The sequence below is a fragment of the Ovis aries genome, chromosome 22 (assembly GCF_016772045.2).
Source record: "Ovis aries strain OAR_USU_Benz2616 breed Rambouillet chromosome 22, ARS-UI_Ramb_v3.0, whole genome shotgun sequence".
NCBI classification, from domain to species: domain Eukaryota; kingdom Metazoa; phylum Chordata; class Mammalia; order Artiodactyla; family Bovidae; genus Ovis; species Ovis aries.
This window is the reverse complement of record NC_056075.1, coordinates 20,260,399-20,278,664: the sequence shown is the minus strand read 5'-3', so window position 1 is coordinate 20,278,664 and position 18,266 is coordinate 20,260,399. Positions and strand designations below refer to the sequence as shown.

Sequence of the window (18,266 nt, the reverse complement as noted above, 5' to 3'; positions counted from 1 at the left end):
TTGCTCTACTCTGAATCCGAGGTGATTTGTTCATAAAGCAAGTACAAGGAATATAGGCTCAGGACTCCTCTGAAGAGGGAAGCTTGAGATCTCATGTTAAAGATGGAAGATACAAAAATGAGGGGAACCAAGAGACATGGAGTCACATGAAAATAAGATCTGACTTTTCTCCTATCCTCTTGAAAGCTGTTTATAAATAACTCCTCCTCATTCTTTTTGTATCCTGTACTCCTCAGCACAAATGCAAGGATTGGACCAAAAAGTATCAGAAAGTTTTGTCCAAGAATGGATTAGTCTGGGCTGGGGAAACTTCCAAAATGGTCTTGGAATAATACTGATAGGGCTACGGGTCAGAATTTCCTGGTCTCCCAAGTCTTTCTCACATTAACCCCTTGGAGCTTGACATCTCTGTGAGAAAGGTGAAAGAGATGTCATCTTTTCTTTTATTCATGAGGAAAGAGAAGCTTAAAGTAGGTGGGAGATTTTACAAGGTCACATGGCTGTGAAGTGATGGAATCGGAAAAAGAACCCAGATTGTAAAACTGAATCCAGCGCTCTTTCTAAAGAAAGTTGTGGTACTCACATTGGGGTGGAAGCATGCCAAGTTAGGTAGGGCAGGGCCAAGAGATCACTTCAAATACTTGGTTTCGGGAATTCCCTGGCAGTCCAGTGGTTAGCACTCCACTCTTCCACTGAAGGGGGTATGGTTTCAATCCTTGGTCAGGAAAATAAGACCCGGCAAGCCTTGCAATGTGGAAATAAAAAAGTATAAAATGTCACTTTTAGGGAAACGTTTTGATATAAACAGAGGAAAGGCACGCTATGAAGTAGAACACAGAATTTGTGTGACTTTTTACAATAAAATGTAAGTTTTCAAAATACTGACTGGCATCCTTTTTCTGGCCGTGCTGCCAGGCCTTCTGATGGTGTGCTTTCATTGTTCTCTGCTGTTCTGGTGGAAATGAGTGAGAAGTATTGCTCTTCAACATGCTTTTCTTCACCCTTTCTTTTCTCCTCCTCCTTGTTCTTCTTTGTCATCTTCATTTATTTAGGTGATGTCGCCACCCTCAGAGCCCCTCCGAGGCAGCTTGTTTGTGAATCATTTCAGAGGCTTGGAGCTGCCATGGCTAGGTTCTGGTGAGGCTCTCTTCCTGGCTTACAGACAGCAGCCTTCTCATCACACACATCCTCACATGGCAGTGAGAGCAAGAGAGTCTTTCTGCTATCTTTTCTTATGAGGGCACTAACCCCACCACAGGTGCTCCAACTTCACGGCCTCTCTGGATGGGTTGATCCAGAGCCTGAACCCTGTTATCAAGGACTCTCATGTCCATAGCGTTGTCTTCATACTGAGACTGATGTATGAGACTTTGTGCTTCCTAATTCGCCTACAGTGAACTTGTTCTGATAGCTGGAATTAGGCACGGGCCCATTGCCAAGCCAGTCGCCATGGCCAGTGTGAGGGGCTTCACTGATTCATTTAACCCAAAGTTCATTTCAAGAGCTGAAGTGTCAGCCCATTCAAATTGTACAGCTATTTCATAATCTGGGAAAGCAAGAAGTAGAGATGATGGGATATGACTATGTTGCCACCTGCAATATCCTCTTTAAAGCCATCCACTTTAAACTGTCGACTGTGTCTGCTACAAGGGAAGTTGTAAGTACAATGAACAGTCTGACTGACCATCTGCCTGCTTATTATGAGCTGTAGTGAACATCCTGGGAGAGGGTAATAATGGGATGGACCCTACAGAAAACACAAAGGGAAATGCTGTGAGGCCAACACCCGCTCTGAACTCTTATGTTGTGGCAACACAAAGGAATTCAAGAAAGGGACAGAAGCCCCTGACCCCTAAAACTGCATATGGGGCTTCACTGGGTCCACATTCTTACCTGCATTCACTCCTTCCTCCAGGTCTGGGAAGAGTCATCTTCATTCTTTTTCCATATGGAAATTTCAATCACTTTCCAGATGACTTTGGAATATATATAGTTTAAAAGTTGAGAGTCCATTATGCTAAGTGAAATTAGCAAGGTAGAAGAGGACAAATACGGTATAATTATAATTATATGAGGCTTCCCTGGTGGCTCAGAGGTTAAAGCATCTGCCTGCAATGCAGGAGACCTGAGTTTGATCCCTGGGTTGGGAAGATCCCCTGGAGAAGGAAATGGCAACCCACTCCAGTATTCTTGCCTGGAGAATCCCATGGATGGAGGAGCCTGGTGGGCTACAGTCCACAGAATCGCAAAGAGTTGGACACAACTGAACGACTTCACTTTCGCTTTCATACTTATATGAGGTACCTAAAGTAGTCAAATTCATAGAGACAGAGAGTAGAACAGTGGTTTCCAGGGGCTGGAGGTGAGGCAAACAGCGAGTATTGTTTAATTGGTATAGGGTTTCAGTTTTGCAAGATGAGGAGTTCTAGAGATGGATGGTGATGATGGTTGCATAACAATGTCAGTGTACTTAATAGGACTGAACTGTATACTTTAAAGTGATTACAATGGTTTATGTGTATTTTGCCACAACTAAAAAAATGTTGAGAGTCATTTGTGGAATTTCCTTTTTTTAACCTTACTTTCACCAGAACATTTTTTTTTCAAACTTCTATTTGTATTATAAACATCTTCCATGAATAGTCAGCAATTTTTTCCCAACTCAAATGGTTTTTTTTTTTTACAGATAAATTTAGACCTTCTAGTGAGCTACTCTAGATTTTTTTTTCTAGATTCACAATGTATTTTTTAATTTTTTTGTCTAAAGTGTTCTTTTTCATTTTTACCCTCCTGATACTGGAGATTTTTTGCAGCTCTTTTTTCCTCTCCCAAATGGAGTAACTTTAGTTAGTTTTAGTAGCTATTAGAGTTGCCATCATTTCACATTTTCTTGGGAGGATGAGCATAGCCCAACTGTGTTTTGGGTAGGATGCAGATAAAGCCAAATCCTGTTACTAACTAAGGCTGCAGCCTGAGTGTCTCATCTTTCACTGGATTCTCAACAGTCACCTCCTCTGCCAGGTCCTTTATGAACAAGATTTCATTGGGTTGTCCCAGCTTCCCTGGGAGGTCTGTGTATCACCACCATTATATACAGGGACACCCAGAGATATTAAACAACTTAAATGTTCAAAGCTCACAGTTAGCATCCTCAGCTCTAAGCTTTGTAACTTCATTCTTTCCATACTAGAATGCTTCCATCCAGTCTTCTCCTTTTATTCCAGGCTTTAGGATATTTCCATACTTGAAATGGGGATTGAAAAAGTTGGCTGGGAAGAACTGGTGGTGGAGTCTCTGCAGTACAAGAAGAGTCATCACAACTTTGACTTGCCTCCTACCATCTCGCTCTCCATCTGCCCAGTTGCTCCTGGTTCCCCTAGTTCTCCAGCTGCCATCATCACACCTAAAGGACACATCAATCCACACCCTGAGGCAACCTCAGTTAGTCAGTCCAGTCACTCTGTCCTATCTGACTCTTTGCGACCTCATGGACTGCAGCACACCAGGCTTCCCTGTCCATCACCAACTCCTGGAGCTTGCTCAAACTCATGTCCATCAAGTTGGTGATGCCATCCAATCATCTCATCCTCTGTCGTCCCCTTCTCCTCCTGCCTTCAGTCTTTCCCAGCATCAGGATCTTTTCCAATGAGTTAACTCTTCACATGAGGTGGCCAAAGTATTGGAGCTTCAGCTTCAGCATCAGCTTCAGCTTCCAATGAATATTCAGGACTGATTTCCTTTAGGATTGACTGGTTGGATCTCCTTGCTGTCCAAGGGACTCTCAAGAGTCTTCTCCAACACCAGAGTTCAAAAACATCAATTCTTCAGTGCTCAGCTTTCTTTATAGTCCAACTATCACATCCATACATGACCACTGGAAAAATCATAGCTGACTATATATGGACCTTTGTTGGTGAAGAAATGTCTCTGCTTTTTAATACGCTGTCTAGATTTGTCATAGCTTTTCTTTCAAGGAGCAAGCATCTTTTAATTTCGAGGCTGCAGTCACCATCTGCAGTGATTTTGGAGCCCAAGAAAATAAAGTCTCTCATTGTTTCCATTGTTTCCCTGTCTATTTGCCATGAGGTGATGGGACTGGATGCTAAAGCTGAAACTCCAGTACTTTGGCCACCTCGTGCGAAGAGTTAACTCATTGGAAAAGACTCTGATGCTGGGAGGGATTGGGGTCAGGAGGAGAAGGGGATGACAGAGGATGAGATGGCTGGATGGCATCATTGACTCGATGGACATGAGTTTGAGTGAACTCTGGGAGTTGGTGATGGACAGGGAGGCCTGGTGTGCTGTGATTCATGGAGTCGAAAAGAGTTGGACACAACTGAGAGACTGAACTGAACTGAACTGAACTGAACTGATGGGACTGGATGCCATGGTCTTCGGTTTTTGAATGTTGAGTTTTAAGTCAGCTTTTTCACTCTCCTCTTTCATTTTCATCAAGATCTCTTTAATTCCTCTTCGCTTTCTTCCATAAGGGTAGTGTCATCTGCATATCCGAGGTTATTGATATTTCTCCTTGCTATCTTGATTCCAGCTTGTGCTTCATCCAGTCCAGCATTTCACATGATGTACTCTGCATGTAAGTTAAATAAGCAAGGTGACAATATACAGCCTTGATGTACTCCTTTCCCAATTTGGAATCACTCCGTTGTTCCATGTCCAATTCTAACTGTTGCTTCTCGATCTGCATACAGGTTTCTCAGGAGGCAGATAAGGTAGTCTAGTATACCCATCTCTTGAAGAATTTTCTAGTTTGTTGTGATCCACACAGTCAAAGACTTTAGTGTAGTCAATAAAGCAGAAGTAGATATTTTTCTGGAATTCTCTTGCTTTTTTTGTGATCCAACAAATGTTGGCAATTTGATCTATGGTTGCTCTGCCTTTTCTAAATCCAACTTGAACATCTGGAAGTTCTCACTTCACGTACTGTTGAAGCCTAACTTAGAGAATTTTGAGCATTACTTTGCTAGTGAGAATTTTGAGCATTACTTTGCTAGTGAGAATTTTGAGCCAACGTGAGTGGAGGCAAATCCCCGGCTTCCCTTTTTAAAGCAGAAACAAAGATAGCACTTTTCAGAAATAAAGAAACATTTACTAAGATAAATTGTTATTCATTCATATATAATAAAATGACATGCCTACAGATGACCTTACAATTCCAAGGCTGACCATAAAAGGCCAAAAAGTGGGCAGTGACCCAATTCCTGGAAATCCCCACCCCTTCTTTAAAGTAGTTGGAATAATCCTTTCACTCATTAGCCTATGAAATGACCCAGTGCATAGGGAAACTGAAAGTGTGTTAGTCACTCAATCGTGTCCAACTCTTTGCAACCATGTGGACTGTAGCCCACCAGGTTCCTCTGTCCATGAAATTCTCCAGGCAAGAATACTGGAGTGGGTAGCCATTCCCTTCTCCAGGAGATCTTCCTGACCCAGGGATTAAACCTGGGTCTCCTGCATTGTAGGCAGATTCTTTCAGTTCAGTTCAGTTCAGTTGCTCAGTCGTGTGTGACTCTTTGTGACCCCATGAACTGCAGCACGCAAGGCCTCCCTGTCCATCACCAACTCCCAGAGTCTACACAAAGCCATGCCCATCGAGTCGGTGATGCCATCCAACCATCTCATCCTGTCGTCCCCTTCTCCTCCTGCTTTCAATCTTTCCCAGCATCAGGATCTTTTCAAATGAGTCAACTCTTCACATGAGGTGGCCAAAGTATTGGAGTTTCAGCTTCAGCATCAGTCCTTCCAATGAACACCCAGGACTGATCTCCTTTAGAATGGACTGGTTGGATCTCCTTGCAGTCCAAGGGACTCTCAAGAGTCTTCTCCAACACCACGGTTCAAAAGTATAAATTCTTTGGCACTCAGCTTTCGTTATAGTCCAACTCTCACATCCATACATGACCACTGGAAAAACCATAGCCTTGACTAGAAGGACCTTTGTTGACAAAGTAATGTCTCTGCTTTTTAATATGCTGTCTAGGTCAGTCATAACTTTATTTCCAAGGAGTAAGTGTCTTTTAATTTCATGGGTGCAATCACCATCTGCATTGATTCTGGAGCCCCCAAAAATAAAGTCTGACACTGTTTCCACTGTTTCCCCATCTATTTGCCATGAAGTGATGGGACCGGATGCCATGATCTTAGTTTTCTGAATGTTGATCTTGAAGCCAACTTTTTCGCTCTCCTCTTTCACTTTCATCAAGAGGCTCTTTAGTTCTTCTTCACTTTCTGCCATAAGGGTGGTGTCATCTGCATATCTGAGGTGACTGATGTTTCTTCCAGCAATCTCAATTCCAGCTTGTGCTTCTTCCAGCCCAGCATTTCTCATGATGTACTCTGCATAGAAGTTAAATAAGCAGGGTGACAGTATGTAACATTGATGTACTCCTTTTCCCATTTGGAACCAGTCTGTTGTTCCATGTCCAGTTCTAACTTGCTTCCTGACCTGCATACAGGTTTCTCAAGAGGCAGGTCAGGTGGTCTGGTATTCCCATCTCTTTCAGAATTTTCCACAGTTTGTTGCAATCCACACAGTCAAAGGCTTTGGCATAGTCAATAAAGCAGAAATAGATGTTTTTCTGGAACTCTCTTGCTTTTTTGATGATCCAGTGGATGTTGGCAATTTGATCTCTGGTTCCTCTGCCCTTTCTAAAACCGGTTTGAACATCTGGAAGTTCACAGTTCATGTATTGCTGAAGCCTGGTTTGGAGAATTTTGAGCATTACTTTACTAGTGTGTGAGATGAGTGCAATTGTGCAGTAGTTTGAGCATTGTTTGGCATTGCCTTTCTTTGGGATTGGAATGAAAACTGACCTTTTCCAGTCCTGTGGCCACTGCTGAGTTTTCCAAATTTGCTGGCATATTGAGTGCAGCACTTTCACAGCATCATCTTTCAGGATTTGAAATAGCTCAACTGGAATTCCATTCTTTACCATCTGAGAAACCCCATGTTTTTGGGCTTCTCTCAAGCCTTTTGAGACAGACCACATTCTGTCTATGGAATGTGGGGGTATATTTCTCTCAATAAATCTACCTATCACTCTGCCTCTTACTAGGAGACAATCAGGAAGCTGAGATATAAAATACCTGAGCTTCAGTAAGTCCTGAGGCCAGGTGTGCAATTTCAATGAAAAGTAAATGAGTTCAGGTCTTAGCTCATGGGTTCAAGTCCCAATCTGAATTTTGGCTGAGTTTGAATATCATGTGAACTGTGCGGTTTCAGAGTTAAGAGTGTGTTGAAACTCTAGCAGTGCACATCACTAAGTGGCTGTGAGACTTCAGGCTGGCCAAATCGGTCCACCCCTCCAAGTATCATTTCCCTCCTATAAAGGGTTTTAGGGAAGATTGAAGAGGTACATACACACAACATTCAATAGCCTCTCCCATAATGTTCTGCTATCAATAAGCCTATGAGTTGGGTGTCAATACTCCAGTTTCACAGATAAGGCAGCCTTTGAACCGAGGTCTGCTGTGATCAAGGCTCATGTTCTTTCCATCTCCCCACTGCTGTGACCCTCATGTGAGCACTTGTTCACATACTGTCTTGCACCATTACCAGACTGTATTTGAGAAGGCCAAAACAGCCCTAAGTAAACAACTGTTTGAACTGCATGCATGAATGCCCATGTTAGTAAAAGGAGAGGAAATGATTTGAATTTGAGAGACAGAAAAAGCTCTTGTACCAGAGGCTAATAGACTAATTCGTTTAGACAGTCAGTTAGTTAATATTTACTGAGTATTCATAAGATACCTGGCCCTATTCATATAGACTGTACAGTTTTGGATGCCTGGAGGGAGTGGGTAAGGCAGGTTGAGGGGATTGGAGGAATGGGAAGTTGGCCAAAAAAATTCTGAATTATAAATTTTAATATTTCTTATTTTTTTTTTCAGAAATATTGGAAACCTCAAACTGGGTTAAAAACTATTACTAGAGATAGTAAAGACTGATAGTATAGTATGATTTATAATAGATATATTATTAACATAATAAATGTATTAATAGTAACTGTTATACGAAAACATTTCTGTCCTCTTTCTATTCCCAAATTTGGTTGCTCGCAAACTTTGCATAATCTCTCAAAACTAGCCATTTTAAATTCCGAATTAGCCAAGTCCAAGTAAAGGCTTTTATTGGACTGTTGCTATGGGCAGAAAATACTTGAAGAGAAGACTTCATTCACTTCTTGGATAGGAGGTGCACAGAGTCTTCCAGAGAGCAGGACTTCATGTCTGGATGGAGGTTTATGTCATTCAATTTATGAAAGGGACAAGCAGCACAGGTAGGAACCCCAAAGTTCCCAGGTATGTGTAGTTAGTTGAGGGGTAACACCAGCATTGCTGGTGGTTAAGTCAGGATGTGGTTAAGTCTGGATGAATTGGTAGAAAGTGGTGAAGAGAAGCAAGAACCCAAGGCCAAGGATCCCTCCATGTGGGCATCTGCAGGTTCAGGCAGGTAGGAGAATGACAGGTTAAAGCAGGTTGGATCACAAGTGACACAGTGAGGAAGGGCTCATGGGAGTGGCTCCCAAGCATGAATCCTCAAAATGAGTGTTGAACTGGGAATGGGATGACTCTAGGGACCTCTCTCCTCTTCCTGTCATTCTTGACTCATTAGATGGATTCTAGCTGATGCAGAAAGGGGAGGAAGGAAGGCAGTCTAATCAGGTGCCTCCAAGCAAATTTGAATCCCAGTCTGTCATAGGCTGAACTATCTTGGTAAATCATTTAATCTTCAGGCTTCCATTTCCTCATCGGTAAAGTGGGGATGACAACAACAGTACCTTCCTCCCAAGATGGACTGTCACATGTTCAGCATTGTACCCAGCACCTAAGCACCTCGGTGCTCAGTACCAGGCACTGATGATGATGTTGAACTGGCAGGATCTAGGGCTCCCACTTTTGGTTTGCTAGCTCCTCCAGGGCAGGATCTAAGGTTTTATCTTTAGTGCTCAGTAAACTGTTTAGCTCACCATCATGATTGTGAATAAAATAACATTCAGCTATTTTGTAACATGGCTTCTGCTTCCAATGATGACTAATACCTGATACCAAGTAACCACTCTGTGGACTTGGAACCAAGTCCTCCAGGCTTTTTCTACCAGAACAAGAGACAGCTGAGCTATAGCAACACAGTTGTGTTGTCATGTGAGTCATCCCTGCTCCCACTGCTTATCCTTCCATTAGTCCCTGAACCTCAGATCCTGACAAAAGAGCCAGCATAGGAAGAAAAAAGAAAGGAATATGACAGAAGAAGTAGAAAATGGTCCACCTGGAGGGTTGGAAGGCATTTCTGAAGGTTCTCCAGACCAACCACCCCATAGCCAATTAAGTAACAGCGAAGTCCAGAAGGGGACGGAGAGAAGTGACAGGAGGAAGGAAGGGAGCCCGCCAAGGAAAGGCAGGTTACAGATGTTAAAGGGTTTCGATAGAAGCTTTGCTTCTAATTCTGATGTTAACAACTGATCTTTGCTATGTTGGAATACCAGACCACCTTACCTACCTCCTGGGAAATCTGTATGCAGGTCAAGAAGCAACAGTTAGAACCGGACGTGGAACAATGGACTGATTCCAAATTGGGAAAGGAGTATGTCAAAACTGTATATTGTCACCCTGCTTTTTTGACTTGTATGCAGAGTACATCATGAGAAATACTGGGCTGGATGAAGCACAAGCTGGAATCAAGATTGCAAGGAAAAATATCAATAACCTCAGATATGCAGATGATACCACCCTTACGGCAGAAGATGAAAAGGAACTAAAGAGCCTCTTGATGAAACTGAAAGAGGAGAGTGAAAAAGTTGACTTAAAACTCAACATTCAAAAAACTAAGACCATAGCATCTGGTCCCATCACTTCATGGTAAATAGATGGAGACACAATGGAAACAGTGAGAGACTTTATTTTCTTGGGCTCCAAAATCACTGCAGATGGTGGCTGCAGCCTTGAAATTAAAAGATGCTTGCTCCTTGGAAGAAAAGCTATGACAAACCTAGACAGCATATTAAAAAGCAGAGACATTACTTTTTACAAAGCGCCATATAGTCAAGCTCTGGTCTTTCCAGTAGTCGTGTATGGATGTGACAGTTGGACCATAAAGAAAGCTGAGCACTGAAGAATTGATGCTTTTGAGCTGTGGTGTTGGAGAAGACTCTTGAAAGTCCCAGAAGGACTGATGCTGAAGCTGAAGCTCCAATACTCTGGCCACCTAATGCAAAGAACTGACTCATTGGAAAAGACCCTGATGCTGGGAAAGACTGAAGGCAGGAGGAGAAGGGGATGACAGAGGATGAGATGATTGGATGGCATCACCAACTCAATGGACATGCATTTGAGCAAGCTCTGGGGGTTGGTGATGGATAGGGAAGCCTAGTGTGCTGCAGTCCATGGGGTCAGAAAGAGTTGGACACAACTGAGCGACTGAACTGAACTGAACTGAACTGATGCTGTGTTGTAGAGGCTGAGATTCCTGGGGAGTAGACAGGAGGTCTCTTCCCCAGATTCGGAGTCTCTGACTAAGAATCCCTTTTGCAAAGAGGCATGTAACATCATCTGTAGATATTCTCATCAGATAATTAGCTTAAATTATATTAGACTTTTTTCTCAACCCTAATTACTCTTTTCCACTTTGCTTTTGTAGTACTCAGTGTATGTTACTCCCTTTCTTTCTTTGCCATCCCTTTGCTTTCTAAAATGTTGCTTCTCTACCTCTCTTTCATTCAAAGTATAAACATTTTTTTTTAAAAAGTCCCTTCATTTCCTTCTTTTCTCTCCCACTGCCTCTTCAACTCTCTATCTCCTGCCCTTTGCCCTTCTGTTCTTTCTGATTATTTATTTCCTTTTCTGTTTTACTTGCCATTTATCTTGCTCTAACACTGCATATGAGCCTCTACTCATATTCAGGTCTACATCTTCAGTCCAAGATAATTCCATCTCTTCACAGGGAGGAAAAAACTAGAAAAAAACGCAGAGCTGTGGGTTCTGGCTCTTCTCTTATTGTGTAGCTCTGTTATTCCCTCATGCTTTTGATTCTTAGTCCCAGCACTGAAAAGAGAGAATGATGCAGGAATACTGCTCAGCAATGTGCTCCACTAATCGTCTTTCAACTAAAGCCTTAGAAGGCACAGCTTCACTATATAAGGCGCAAGATGTTCCAGGATGATATTATGCCACTGATATTATGCCTTTCAGGACTAGGTAATCTGCTAAAGTCCAGCCTCTGCCACTCTACTGCCCACATTGGGACACTATGTGATTCTGGGATTCACTTTGGAATTACAGAGATTTTGACAGAAAGCTTCTTCAAAGTCAACAGAGTCAATCTAGCCACTTGCCATCTATGTCCCTGAAAAGGGAAACTCACTACTTCTCGAGGCAGCCTAATTCATTCCATAACCAAATAAGAAAGCTAGGTTTAAAAAAAAAATTCATATATTTTGTCTTGGAGGCTGTTTGCTTAGCAAACTCTCCTTCCATGAACTATAGTTATTTGTAATCTTCAGTAGCCATAGGTCATTCCCCTCCTATCAAAGTCTGCAAGAGAGGGCTTTAGAGTTATCAGAATACTGGATTATTTGTCTTTTTCAATTTTATAGATGTGGTAGTAAAAATGTGTTTGTAGTGCATGGATCCATCCTCATCAGCCTCACTGTCATGTATGATAATAATAGCTAATATTTCTATAGAATTACTATGAGTTAAGCATTATTTTTAGCATTTTACATATATTAAATCAAGTAAATGTGATTGCTCTAAACAACTTTTCCTATTTGCTTCCCTATTGGGAATTTGATGGCCTATCAAGAAAACAAGGAATCTAGACGTCATCTGGTCCAATCCTCAACTTGTCCCATAAGTCCCAGAGAGCGTGTGTACCTTACCTTAGGTGGGAGTGCGGGATCTCAAGCATCTTACTAACAAGTCCATTGCTGATAGCCAGGATCAAGAAAGGTACTGTAGGAACCTGAGAGACTCTTTCGTAAGAGTTTGCCTTGCTTTGCTCTACTCGTCGCTAATCTGCCACAGGGTGCCCAAATCACCTACCTTACGTTGTTAGCTTTTAAAGTAAGTCCTTCTTTGAATTTTTTTAAGGCACTTATATTATCTCTCTTTCCAGAACTTCCTTCCAAGCCATTGAGATTTCTGATTTGGAACAAAACCATTTCAACTGCTCTTCCATTAACTCCCCTATCAGAACAACTAACAGACACCTATAGTTCAGTTGACCTATTCGAGATCTGCCAGGTGTTTCTCCTGCCTGGCCTGTGGAAGGATGTAAGAAGCAGCGGCAGAACAGGTATCAGGAGAGGGGAACCCTGGGTGGAACTCGAAGACGTCTTAGTGGGCTTCATGCGGAACAGAGCACCTCTCTGGCAGGGAAGAAGGGAGCTGGCTCCCTGGTGATTTACTTCTGTGGAAGTTCACCTGAATTCTCTGGGATGGAATTGGAAACTCCTGCCCAACGCTGACTGTGTACATTTCTTCTTAAGACCCTCTCTATGACCTAACCCTTACCTTTGGAACCATGTCTCACAGCATCAGTAGAGAGAAAGATTTAAACTAGAAAGATGGAGTTTGTATGGATTTCACGGTTACACACAGGCTTCCCCGGAAGCTCAGACAGTAAAGAATCTGCCTGCAATGGGGGAGACCTGGGTTTGATCCCTGGGTTGGGGAACATTCCCTGGAGGAGGGCATGGCAACCTGCTCCAGTATTCTTGCCTGGAGAATCTCCATGGACAGAGGAGCCTGGTGGGCGACAGTCCATGGGGTCCCAAAGAGCTGGGCACAGCTAAGCAACTAAGCACAGCACATGATCACACACACATCTGTGTGTATGTTCATTGCACCACTTAAAACTGTGGGAGCTTTTGTAAGTGACTTAACTCCCTGTCTCCAATTCTTTCCTTGTGACTGATATAGCACTGATCTCAAATGCCAATGTGGGTTTCAAACAAGATAACATGGAATAAGTTTGCATAATGTTAGGTATAGACACTCAGTAAATGTTACTTTTCTTATCTCTCACTGTGTGTGTGTGTGTGTGTGTGTGTGTGTTTGGAGAGAAGAGGAGGAAGATTTGATGAGTATGAATTGGAGAACTGGTCCAGAAATAAAGGATCTGTAAATAGTCAAACACAAAACAGAAAAGAACAGAGGTAGAAGGAATGGAAAAAATAAGTTTAGAAAATGCTATCTAAATTACCTAAATGCTACCAAATATTAGCTAAACACCTCCTATTTATATGTTTAGGTTCTCTACCAGTTAACCAGTGTATAGGATTAAAGGATTTTTTTTTTTTTTGGCTCTTAGTTCCCACTTTTTTTGGCTCTTAGTTCCCGCCTGACTCCCCTATATCTGGAAGCCTCAAGTCTTAACCACTGGACCGCCAGGGAAGTCCCAGGGTATTCTTGTCCTCAAAAAACCTCAATACTTTTGAGAAGACAAAATTTATTCATTTGTAAAAGAATAATTAAAATACAAAGGACCTGCTACTCTAGGAGTTAAGAGGCAAGATCAGTCTGTGTTTCTAGTCTCTGGAGACCAGACAGCAGTTCATTGGTGCTGTGGGTGGGAGGCAAGGGAAGATGAGAAAATCTTTAAATGATTTCAGTCTAATGACAAAGGCTTGGAAATGTCTTTACATGGGGAGACCGTTGATTTTGTTAAAACTGCAGTGGTGCAAACGATCTTGGTATTCTTTGTGACAACAGAAAATCCCCAAACAAACCTAAATGGGGCCTGCTGAGGGGGAGGGGGAGTGGGGAAGGCTGAAGACTCGAGTGCATTCTCCTGGTTTCCTTGTTCAGTCTAAGAGATGCTGATACCCCTTGTTGAGTTGCTTATCTAGATTCTCTCTAAGCTCCGTTTCTTTCTTTCTCCAGCAGATCCCTGGAGAGATGCCCTTTCAACCTTCCAACTCTGCTAAACGCCTTTTGGATCCCAGCAGTGCAGCCCATTGGGTGATTGGATTGACTTAGAGCAGATTATTACTGAGGGCTGTTAGGGTTGGTGGAAAGAATTCTAGCCAAATCCTCCAGGTTAGAAGAGAAATGACAGCTCCTCCTCGAAGTATTCCTGTGACAAAGCACAGCAACCACCCTGCAAAGGGTTAATGCTCCCCTTCCCTTGCCCCCCCACCCAACTTGCTGCCAGAGATCAGCTAATCTGATAATTATGGCAACAAACACAGTTTAGACAAACAAGACCTGACCCTGAGGGTTTGGAATGAAAACATTTACTCTCTCCCTCCCCAGAGAGGCTGTGCCTGGAGCATACACACAGAGAGACACTGGGAAAATACCCTTGTGCAGAGGGACAGGGTGAAAACATCTGTGTTCCTGAGCTGCTTAAGAAGATAAAGTTAATGGGGAGAAGGAAGGGGTGGGGGCGGTGTGAGGAGTGGGGAATGGTCCAGTCGGAGGGTGTGCATGTTTGGAGCAGATGGAAAATGTACCCAGAACTGGAGATGTCAGCCAATTGTAATGGATTTTACAACAGAGGCAGAGTGTGAGGAGAGGTACACAGGAGTCTGAGTGACGCAGAATTCCAGTGAAAAACCTGGACTGTGGCTCAGGCAGTTCAGTTCAGTTGCTCAGTCGTGTCCGACTCTTTGCGACCCCATGAATCGCAGCATGCCAGGCCTCCCTGTCCATCACCAACTGCCGGAGTTCACTCAAACTCATGTCCATCGAGTTGGTGATGCTATCCAGCCATCTCATCCTCTGTCGTCCCCTTCTCCTCCTGCCCCCAATCCCTCCCAGCATCAGAGTCTTTCCAATGAGTCAAATGTTCGCATGAGGTGGCCAAAGTACTGGAGTTTCAGCTTTAGCATCATTCCTTCCAAAGAACACCCAGGACTGATCTCCTTTAGAATGGACTGGTTGGATCTCCTTGCAGTCCAAGGGACTCTCACGGGTCTTCTCCAACACCACAGTTCAAAAGCATCAGTTCTTTGGTGCTCAGCTTTCTTCATAGTCCAATTGTCACATCCATACATGACTACTGGAAAAACCACAGCCTTGACTAGATGGACCTTTGTTGGCAAAGTAATGCCTCTGCTTTTCAATATGCTATCTAGGTTGGTCATAACTTTCCTTCCAAGGAGTAAGCATCTTCTAATTTCATGGCTGCAATCACCATCTGCAGTGATTTTGGAGCCCCCCAAAACAAAGTCTGACACTATTTCTACTGTTTCCCCATCTATTTGCCATGAAGTGATGGGACCAAATGCCATGATCTTAGTTTTCTGAATGTTGAGCTTTAAGCCAACTTTTTCACTCTCCTCTTTCACTTTCATCAAGAGGCTTTTTCGTTCCTCTTCACTTTCTTGGATTGTGGCTGGAAGGGGAGAAACATCTTAAACTCCCAAAGTAGGATTTCTCCCTGAGAGCTGGAAGGGAAGATTATTCCAAATAGTCCACGATGCTAAGTGAATTTTAAATAATATCTACCTGTCAGGAGTGAGGTTCACAATGACTTGGTTGGTCATCCTTTTCTCATCCCCAGTTTTGCATCTGAGCTGAACACGCCCTTTCCCCCTTGCTGTCTGCCTCAAAACTTGTCAAATTGGTAATACTTTCCCCCCTTTAGGAATCTAAAATGATGCTTCCTAGAAGAAAACTTTCTGCTTAAACTGGAGATTCTGTCCTTACCTTGCTTAAACCTGGAATTCTAACAGTTTTCCTTTCTCAACTACCCTCAAGTTTTGCCCCACGAACCCATGAACCTAATGTCATCCTAGAGCCAGACGTCATTTCTTTTTTACACACAGGCTGGTGGTGTATCAGCTGGTAAACATGCCTTGCCCCTTAGAGCTCTCCAAAGGATCTCTAGGTATCCTAATCCTTGGAGATTTGCAGATCATATATATAGATGACAAGCTAAAAGGAGCAACTACTGTGATTGATGATAGGATCAAGGTTTAAAAGGAATTCTGTAAGGTGAAAGATGGCCTAAAATCAATAAGAGAGATGATGTGCCAGGAATGCGAAGCACTGCGTTTAGGTCCATTAATCAGTTTACGAGTATAGGATGGAAAGACCTACAAAACAACAGTTTATGTAAAAAACAAAACACAACAAACAAAACATTTTTTGGTCAATGACTAGTTCAATATGAGATAACAGTGAACCTATCTGTTTATAGATTGAATACAATCATGGTAAGTGTTAATAAATTACCATAATCATATTAACATTTTACTGTATTCTAATCTAGGGAAGGGTAGAACTGAACAAACTTTTTTCTTCCTTTTTTTCCTAAAGTATAACTGTTGGCTGACCAAGTAGAGTCTAAGAGGTTATGCAGATCAATTTTCCTTTGTTTGTGTTTTAATTTCAGATTCAAGGGCCCAGTGGCAATCTACGTAGGATTCACCTTGGAAATCATCACACCTTGTTCAGCTGGTTCCAATTGCCCCTGGGTTTTGAATCCCACTCGGGTCCGCTTACCTGCTTCTCTACCGACCTGTTGGAGAGTCAGAGAGCCCTCTGCTCCTCAAGGAAAGATGTGCCTATGTGTGTGCTCAGTCGTGTCTGATTGCGACCCCACGGACTGTGTCCCACCAGGGTCCTCTGTCTGTGGGATTCACCAGGCAAGAATACTGGGGTGGGTTGCCATTTCCTCCTCTAGGGGATCTTCCCAACCTAAGGAAAGACACTTCTTTCCAAATAGGCCCGTTTTCTCACCTCTCCTTACACACTCCATGGTTGTTTGCTCACTTGTTCATTTATAAATCCATTGACATCCACTATGTCCCGGGCACTGTACCAGGAACCTGGATTCACTAGTGTTAAGACCCAGTCCTTGCCTTCATCAGGCTTATGTTCTCAGGGGGGTAAGCAGACCCTAAATAAAAACTGAGAACATTTCAGATAATAAAAAGATATGAAAATCTGGGACTTCTCTGGCAGTTCAGTGGTTAAGACTGTGCTTCCACTGCAGGAGGTATGGGTGAGACCCCAGTTCCTTGCAATGTGGCCCCCCCAAAAATGGTCTGAACATTTACATCGTACTTGAAAATCCTTACATCTTCTGCCTAGAATTCTCAGAATGTTACCTTCTGCTTCCTAACCCAGCTCAAGTTCCACCTTCCCCTAGAAGGCAGAGAGTTCTGCCAGCTTTCTCCTCCCTGATTTTCTGATGTCCAGGGACTTGTAACACACAATTAACACTCAGTTGCTCTCTAATTGTTTCCCTTACACTAATTTTGCCTCCCAATAGACTGTAGGAGCCAGTAAACTTTGAAGTTAAAGGATATGCCTTCAATTTAAACATATTCGGTCAATCTTTAATAATACACTGTTAAAAAGGAAATGAGAAGCACAAACATAACCTGAGGTTTTAAAGCTGATTCCCAGATAACGAAAGAACTTCTTCCAGTGTCTCCAAAATCCTCCAGAATAAGAGAATAAAGTCAAGATGGTAGTTTGTTTATTTGCTGAACTTAACTCCTCCAAAGAGCCCAAGACTCTGTAAGGAAGGGAGATCTTTAAAGCAACAAACATACCTTGAACAGAGTATTAGTAAGATTAGAGAGAACAGCAGGAGAGAAACAGCCAGCAAGCTCGAAAAGGGAAAAAGGGCAAATTCAGAAAAATGCTCAGTCCAAAATGAAGCCCAGATAACATTGTTTTGGCCATTTCACACTCTCTAAAAGAAAAACAGCCCCCAAACAAAACAGAAATAGTGCAAATGACCATCAATAGAGGACTGATTAAAGCAATAATTAACGCAGAAAGTGTACAGGTATGCGGAAAGAATAAAGTAGGTAAAGCTATATACATGGATGTGAAGAGACGCCACTGTGTAGTTTAAGAAGCAATTCTCAGAATAATACAGATAATATGATTCTTTTCATTAAAAAATTTGTACATGTGGAGAATATGCATTTAAGGATATATACACTAAATTGTTAACAATGGTATTTCTGCGAATGGGTTATAGACCATGAGTTTGGGGAGACAGGAGAGGATTTTAATAATTTTATAACTTTTACAATTTAATAACTTTATAACTTCTGAACTGTTGTATATTCTGCACTTAATTGTGAATACCCAGAGTGGTTCCTGGATTTATATATGCCCCTTGTGCCACACGGAAGGACTTCCGAAGAGAATTCCTGAGCACCTGCCAATGAACTGTGCCTGGTTATGCCGTAGGGGCATTTTTAGGTTGAACCAGAGTGTGTCCCACCGGAGATGTGGCAGGGCACACAGGAAAGCCATGAGGAGGTGACAAGAAGCATGTT

General features: G+C 42.6%; 1 long non-coding RNA gene across 1 annotated transcript in view; it reads left to right on the top strand.

Annotated features, from left to right (window-relative positions):
* The window catches only part of LOC121817646 (uncharacterized), a 68,854-nt gene extending 51,937 nt beyond the window's left edge, over window positions 1-16,917 (top strand). The window contains exon 3 of the long non-coding RNA XR_006057695.1: window positions 16,358-16,917. This is a non-coding gene — a long non-coding RNA (uncharacterized LOC121817646). The remainder of the gene's footprint in view (window positions 1-16,357) is intronic.
* Window positions 16,918-18,266: the final 1,349 nt, after the last annotated feature.